At 42.9% G+C, this 7,480-nt stretch overlaps 1 long non-coding RNA gene across 1 annotated transcript; it reads left to right on the top strand.

Annotated features, from left to right (window-relative positions):
• Positions 1 to 3,366: 3,366 nt before the first annotated feature.
• Positions 3,367 to 4,340, top strand: LOC121982445. Its single transcript, XR_006112115.1, has 4 exons — positions 3,367 to 3,634; positions 3,716 to 3,794; positions 3,871 to 3,940; positions 4,044 to 4,340. It is a non-coding gene; the product is annotated as an uncharacterized LOC121982445 (long non-coding RNA).
• The last annotated feature ends 3,140 nt before the right edge of the window (positions 4,341 to 7,480 follow it).

Genomic DNA, 7,480 nt, shown 5'->3' with positions numbered 1-7,480 from the left:
ATCAGTTTAGTTTTCTTATTGATACAACGAATAGTTTCATGTTCAGTATTTGAATGCCATGACTTGTATGTCAACATGCCATGTTTTAGTATTTTAGTATGATTCTCATCATGTATATCAGCTTAGCATCTTTTAAAAGCATGTTTTCATTGATTGCATGTTTTGTGAGGTAGATGGTTCTTACTAAGCTCCCAAGCTTATAGTTTCCTTTTTCTTATACTGCAGATAAAGGTAAAGGGAAGATGGATTAGCGGAGGCTGGAGTTCAATGTGACCAGATGTGTGTGAGAAGGAACCTGGAATAAAGATTTTGGGAACTAGCAAACCTAAAACTTAGTATTTCCTTATGTTGTTACTTTTCTGCACTTTTAGGATGTTAAGTGATCAGGTTGTAAAGACGGGGGACCCATATCGAGGGGGGTCAATGACACACGAAAGTCAAGAGACTGGAGGGTCAACCCTAAGGTCCGGCCGACTGGACGGGGGTTAGGGCCGACCGGCCTGGAGCCCCTCAAACCGAATGAAAGTGAGCCCAACAGAGGGTTGGGTTTCCGATGCTCAAAGGTAAAAGACCGCAGGTGCCGAGCGGATAAGCCGCTCGGCCGAGCCATAGGCCAATGTGGCCCCTCATCCAAGCACAAGACCATGTCCGCTCCGAACGGATCGATGATCTCATAATCCCGTACGGTGGAGGAGGTCCAAGCGGCTAGCTCGATCAAACTAGTAATAGGCACGACAAGAGGATGACAGGGGACAGTTGAGGAGATCAGTTTAGGGACTGCGGCCGCCAACAACCGGCATGGTTAGCGTCGGGTCATACGCAGGATCGTATGATGGAAGGTTCCACTGTCCCATCATGGACATGCTTGGACTGTTGCGGTATGGCGTCAGGCAGACTTTTCTGACAAGCCCACTTTGAGGTATGGGGGAGACACGTGCACGCCTCGAAAAGCGTGCACGTGCCTCCCAGGGTCCTATATAAGGACCCCCAGATTTCGAAGAGGGGGACTTTTTTCCCCCGACCACTGCTTGTTTCTTCTCCTTTCTCGTTGCCTGACTTGAGCGTCGGAGGGTCGTCGCCGGGAAACCCCTCCCGGCTCGGTTTCTTTGCAGGTTCGCTGGAGGTCTACATCATCATCAAAGGACAACGGAGAGTGCCACGTCCCCAGCGTCCATCTACTCACCGCTTGGACGGGATCATTAAGTATCATGATTTGTGAAGTTATACCCTATGCCATGCTTAGACTCCTCATTGTCTTGATAGTAGACAGTAAACTATAAGTAATGTCATGCCTAGTAGTATTTTTATACTGGTAGTTGATACATGTGAGTTGGGAATGAGTTTCGGGTGGATTTTTGCAAAAATCAGAAACCTAATCGATCAGTCGATAGATTGAGGAGTCCTCAATCGATCAGCCGATCGATCGGGAGAAATATCCCGCGAACAGAAGGTTGCTGAATCGATCAGCTGATCGATTGAGGAGTCCTCGATCGATCAGCCGATCGATTGAGACGCGACTTCCGCGTACAGAGAGCTGTTGAATTGATCAGCTGATCGATTGGCCATGGATCGATCAGCCGATCAATTGTGGAACTTAGTCCTGCAAACAGAGAGCTGAGGAATCGATTAGCTGATCGATCGGTCAGACTGGATCGATCAGCCAATCGATTCATATGGTTCTTCCGTGCATAGAAGCACGTTGAATCGATCCGTGGATCGATTGACATGCTTCAATCGATTGTTAGAGTATTTGGTTGTAATGTGCATATATTAAATCTTAAAGATTACTTAGGTAAATTTACTTCAAAAACTCAACAAGGAATCTTTCTGGGCTATTCACCTACAAGTAGATCCTATAGGGCTTATAATAAGTCTACTTTAAAAATTGAGGAAACCACTAATGTAACCTTTAATGAAAACGACAATATTTCTATTAATCAACATGGTTCAGTTGATCAAGAAGAAGAAGAAAAGCTAGCACAAACCAACCCGCATGAAAATTCTAATCCACGAATATTAAAATCTAATCCTAATCATCCAATTGATCAAATCATAGGGAATCCTGAACTAAAGGTTCAAACAAGATATGCTTTTAGGAACTTAAGTCAAATAACACTAATATCCAAAATTGAACCTAAAAACATAAATGATGCCTTGACAAAACCTGATTGGGTAATTGCGATGCAAGAGGAGTTAAACCAGTTTGAATGAAATCAGGTTTGGGATTTAGTACCTCCACCAAAAGATAAGACAGTCATTGACTCAAAATGGGTGTTTAGGAACAAATTAGATGATCAAGGGGAAATCTTAAGGAATAAAGCTCGTCTAGTAGCGAAAGGGTTTAGTCAAGTTGAAGGACTAGATTACGACGAGACTTATGCCCCGGTAGCCAGACTTGAATCAATTAGAATGTTGCTAGCTTATGCAGCATTTAAAGGTTTCAAGTTATACCAAATGGATGTTAAATCTACTTTTGTAAATGGACATATTAAGGAAGAATTCTACGTGAGTCAACCACCTGGATTTGAGGATCTAGAGAACCCAACATATGTCTTTAAGCTAAAAAGGACATTATATGGACTAAAACAAGCACCTAGGGCTTGGTATGAAAGACTGTCTAGCTTTCTAAAATCAAAAGGGTTTAAAGAAGGACAAATTGATCCTACACTTTTTATTAAAACTTTTAATTCAGACATTTTCATAGCTCAAGTTTATGTTGACGATATTGTATTTGGTTCAACTAACTCACAATTCTTGAACAAATTTGTAACTTTAATGGAAAATGAATTTGAAATGAGTTTGGTTGGTGAATTAAACTATTTTTTAGGCCTTCAAATTTTACAGACTAAAGATGGTAACTATGTACATCAAACTAAATACACAAAAGACCTTATTAAAAAATTTGGTATGAAACACTCAAAAGAACTTAAAACACCTATGACAAGTAACATTAATCTTGATAGTGACGAAAATGATAAATCTGTTGACTTAAAATTTTATAGAAGCATGATAGGAAGTATACTTTATCTAACTGCAAGCCGACCTGACATTTTATTTATAGTTAGTATGTGTGTCCGATACCAAACTTGTGCAAAAGAGTCCCATTTATCCTTGGTTAAACGAATTATTAAATATTTAAAAGGTGTGAGATCTCGAAAATTTAAATAATAGGGTTATTTGAGAAATAGCCTTATAGAATTTTTCCAGAATTTTTAGAAATTTTCTGAAAATTTTTCGGAGCTCGTATGGAGGGTTTTGAGGGGATCGATCGGCGGACACAGATAAAGCCTGTTTGGGATACCAATTTAAGTGAGGAAATGTTTTATTTATAAATTCAAATTCTTTTCCTTTTCTTTCCCAAAATCGTCGATTCCTAACTCATTCCTTCCCCGATCTCCCCTGCTCGAAGCCGCGCCCTTCTCCCCTCTCTTCTTCCTGATCTCTCCTCTGTGCTCACTCTCGCGGACGAGCGATACCACGGGATTAGGGTTCCAGCTCCGGCGATCTTTCCTCGCCGGCATCGACATCTATTGAGCTTCGATCCAACCGCAGACCTTCTCTCTCGCGGACGGTCCGACGACCTCTCGGTGGCTAGGGCACGGCGAGGAGCCGGATCTTGCATCCTCTTCAACCGGTAGACCTTCCCTTTCCCCTCTTCTGGTTTACTTCATCCTGGTTCTCTTGATCTTATCCTATTGTTCCTGCCGAGCCCTAGCTCTGTTCCAGTGTCGTTGCCGACCTTGAAGTTAAGCAACCGATTCCTTCTCGTCTCTTGGTTGTCGCCTATCTTTGAGGTAGGTGAATTGTTTAGCTATGGTTTGATCTGTGATCTCCAATCTTGTGCTTGATTCCAATCTTGATCCGATCTAGGGAGGGGAGGTTCTGTGAAGGTGATCTTGGATCCCTTCTATGTTGCTGTTGACTGAGGTCCCGGTTGGAGGTAGGTACTGGTTGGAATTAGGTATTGTTGGATTAGAGTTCTCCATTTCTTGTTGATCTGTGGTCTTTGCTTGATTCCTTCGTGATCTAGTTGTTTCCAACAGGTGATGAGGTTGTGTACTGTTGGTGTTCTTGATCTCACCTTGAACCCAATTGAATAGGGAAGGATTTCAGGAGGATTATGTTCTGTGGAAACCAGTGAGGATCTGAGAAGGTGATCTTGGTTCCGATAGGAATAACCATTTGATCCAGCATCAATAGCAGCTGGGACTTGAGGACTTTGATTCGAGACGGGCGTCTCGACGTTGACTTTGGATTTGGATTGACTGTACCTTCTCTTTGAGGCCGGTACCCTCTGACTTATCTTTTGATAATGTCTTATGATATGTGTAGCTTATATATACTTACCAGTGGTAGATAGTAGATTATTCTCTCTCTTGGTCTTAGCTAGTTGATACCTATCACATGCTTCATCTGCTAGTTGCCTTACTTCAGGATTGGATATTTTTATCTCTTGCCATGTGTATATATGTTCATAGAGATGCATATCTATAGTGCTCTACTCTACTGGATTAGTTGCTTTACATGTGTGATACATGCATATTGGATCATATGCACATATTACATTTATTGTGATTGTTGCATATTGGATGATACACTTGGGTGACTGCATATGATTGACATGCATACAGGATACATGCTTATTTGCTCTGACTATCTTTGTCTGTGTATGTCCACAGTCATTTGCTCAAGCCTCGCAGGTGAGTACAGTTTATTACAGTTATGCATTTTCTTATTATTCTTGCTATAGATTGTGATTTATGCCTATTGTTGGTTATTACAGTTTATTTCAGCTCTCAATATCTGTTGAACTGTTAGGAGACTATACCGTAGGTTGTATGGTTAGAGAATTGTACTATTGATCCTATGGTTTAGGAGACTGTACCTTAGGTTATTACTGGTGGATATATATTGCTGTATATGTCTATTGGTTTACCGGCTGAGTTCTTTGAACTCACCCCATTGTTACTATTTTTCAGGTTTAGGCCGTCAGGAGAGATTCCAGTCGCTAGCCCCTTGGTCGCGAGGATTTCTAGATATCGTTTTTCTGTATTCGCTTTTATACGTATACTTGGGATGTGGGTTTGTATTGTGGACTTTATGACGCACATTGGGTTTACTACTTTTGGTTTTCCGCTGCGAATATTTCATTACTTTGTGGATTTCGTTTCTTCGTTGTAGTGGAGTAGGATGTGTACGTATATCTTCGTTGATTTCTATATCATCTTTTTTTTATATAACTGCGTGGATTGTTCATATTATATCTGTGTAGAAATGTTGAATATAACTGCGTGGATTGTTTACTATTTGTGTGTATTGTTCCGGCCGAGGTATAGATATATGTATACTGAGATTCATATTGTCACCCGTACAGGGGAGATGCTGCCGAAATTTCTTCGGACATGGACTACCTGGGGCGTGACAATTTATTTGGTATCAGAGCAAAGTTTTGCGATACCTACTTATCGGGTTTCGGATTTACGATGCTTACTTTCGTGAGCATTTCTCGGTATTTTAGATTTGTACGGATTCCGTCGATTTTCTCATTTCGGAATTCCGAGGTATTTTGACGAGGTTCTTTAGGGGACTAAGCAACGACAGGATATCTCCAGACAGCAAATAGGTAATTTAGGTAATTTTTCAGTTCTTATACCTGTAGTGATATCTGGGTAACATTTTGTTACAGATATGGTACATACACGTGTTCCGATACTGAGACACGGTCATCCACGTAAGAGGCCGATAGATTCTCCGGAGATAGAGTCTCCAGAGAGATCTGCTAGGGTCGAGCTTGTCCGTCAGGGACAGACTCGTCAGGATATTATAGGCACGTCGGATTATAAGACCCCGACGGTTTCGACATCATAGGTACATACCTCGACTGTACCACTAGTGGTATCACCTTTTGTATACCCGACACCCCCTCCAGTCGTGCCTACTACTGCGTACTTTAGGTACGAGATGAGGTAGAGATATGGTGGGACACGCAGCGCTCGATATAGGCGAGCAACATATTATCTGGGTGAGACTCAGAGAGGCATTCGAGAGTCAGTATTTTTCCCCCGGTGTATCAGATGACACGTCGGCAGGATTTTCTGAGTCTTCGGCAGAATAACCGTTCAGTGATGGAGTATAATGCCGAATTTAATCGGTTGGCCAGGTTCTGTCCTGAGTTAGTTGCCGAAGATAGATCTCGTATGCTTCAGGTTGTCCAAGGACTGGACGGGCATCTTCAGGTGAAGGTTGCCGATTTTGGTAGTTCACCATACACAGAGGCACTGGATAGAGCTCTTATGATTGAGTCTGCTCATCAGAGGGTGAATGCGGACAAGAAGAGGAAGCAGACTGATCGGACTTCCGGACAAATCCAGCAGCCACAGATTACGGGACAACAGCAGAGCAGTTGCACTCAGATGGGTCAGGGTACTTCAGGGTCATCTGGCCGACCCCAAAAGTTAGGACAATCTTCATCAGGACGTTCCCGGTCTTCTCAGCAGAACCGGAAACTATCCACCGGTGACTCTCACTTCACCCGATATGGGTCCCGAGATCACATCATCGCTGCATGCATTCTGGGACAGTTAGTTTGCTATTATTGTAAACTGCCTGGGCACGTGAGCCGAGACTATTCGCTAAAGGCTCGGCTTGTAGCTTCCGGGATTTCTGTTCCGGGAGGACGGTTTGGTCAGTCCGGGACTCAGCAAGGTGGGCCGAAAGGCCAATCTTCGCATCGTCAACAAAGGACAGCTTCCCCTGCAGCAGTTGTATATGGCATGCACGGGCAGGAGCATTTCGATGTCCTTGTGGAGAACCCCACGGTATTCCACCTTAGTGTCTCCAGTACTATTTGTCAAGAAGAAGGATGGTACTCTGAGGTTGTGCATCGATTACAGGCAGCTGAATGCAGTGACTATCAGAAATAAGTACCCTTTGCCACAGATCGAGGATTTATTTGATCAGCTTAGAGATACATCAGTGTATTCTAAGATCGATCTGCGGTCTGGATATCATCAGCTGAGAGTTAAAGATTCTGACATTCAGAAGACAGCATTTCGCACCAGATACGAGCATTACGAGTTTTTGGTAATGCCATTCGGGCTTACCAATGCTCCCGCAGTATTTATGGATCTGATGAACCGTATCTTTCTGGAGTACCTAGATCAGTTTGTTATTGTGTTTATCGATGATATATTGATCTATTCGCGTTCTGAGGAGGAACATGCACAGCATCTTCGTATAGTCTTGGAGACTCTTCGACAACATCATTTGTATGCGAAGTTCAGCAAGTGTGCATTTTGGCTATCCTCAGTTGGTTTTCTGGGACATGTGGTGTCTAGCCGTGGTATTTCAGTAGATCCTCAGAAGATCGAGGCTATCACCAGCTGAGAGCAGCCGAAGTCAGTTCAGGAGACTCGTAGTTTCTTGGGCTTGGCTGGATATTACCGATGATTCGTTGAGGGTTTCTCCAGCATTGCTATGC

This window comes from Zingiber officinale, chromosome 1B (assembly GCF_018446385.1).
Source record: "Zingiber officinale cultivar Zhangliang chromosome 1B, Zo_v1.1, whole genome shotgun sequence".
Classification (NCBI taxonomy): domain Eukaryota; kingdom Viridiplantae; phylum Streptophyta; class Magnoliopsida; order Zingiberales; family Zingiberaceae; genus Zingiber; species Zingiber officinale.
The sequence above is the reverse complement of the archived record's forward strand: the minus strand, read 5'-3'. Positions and strand labels throughout refer to the sequence as shown.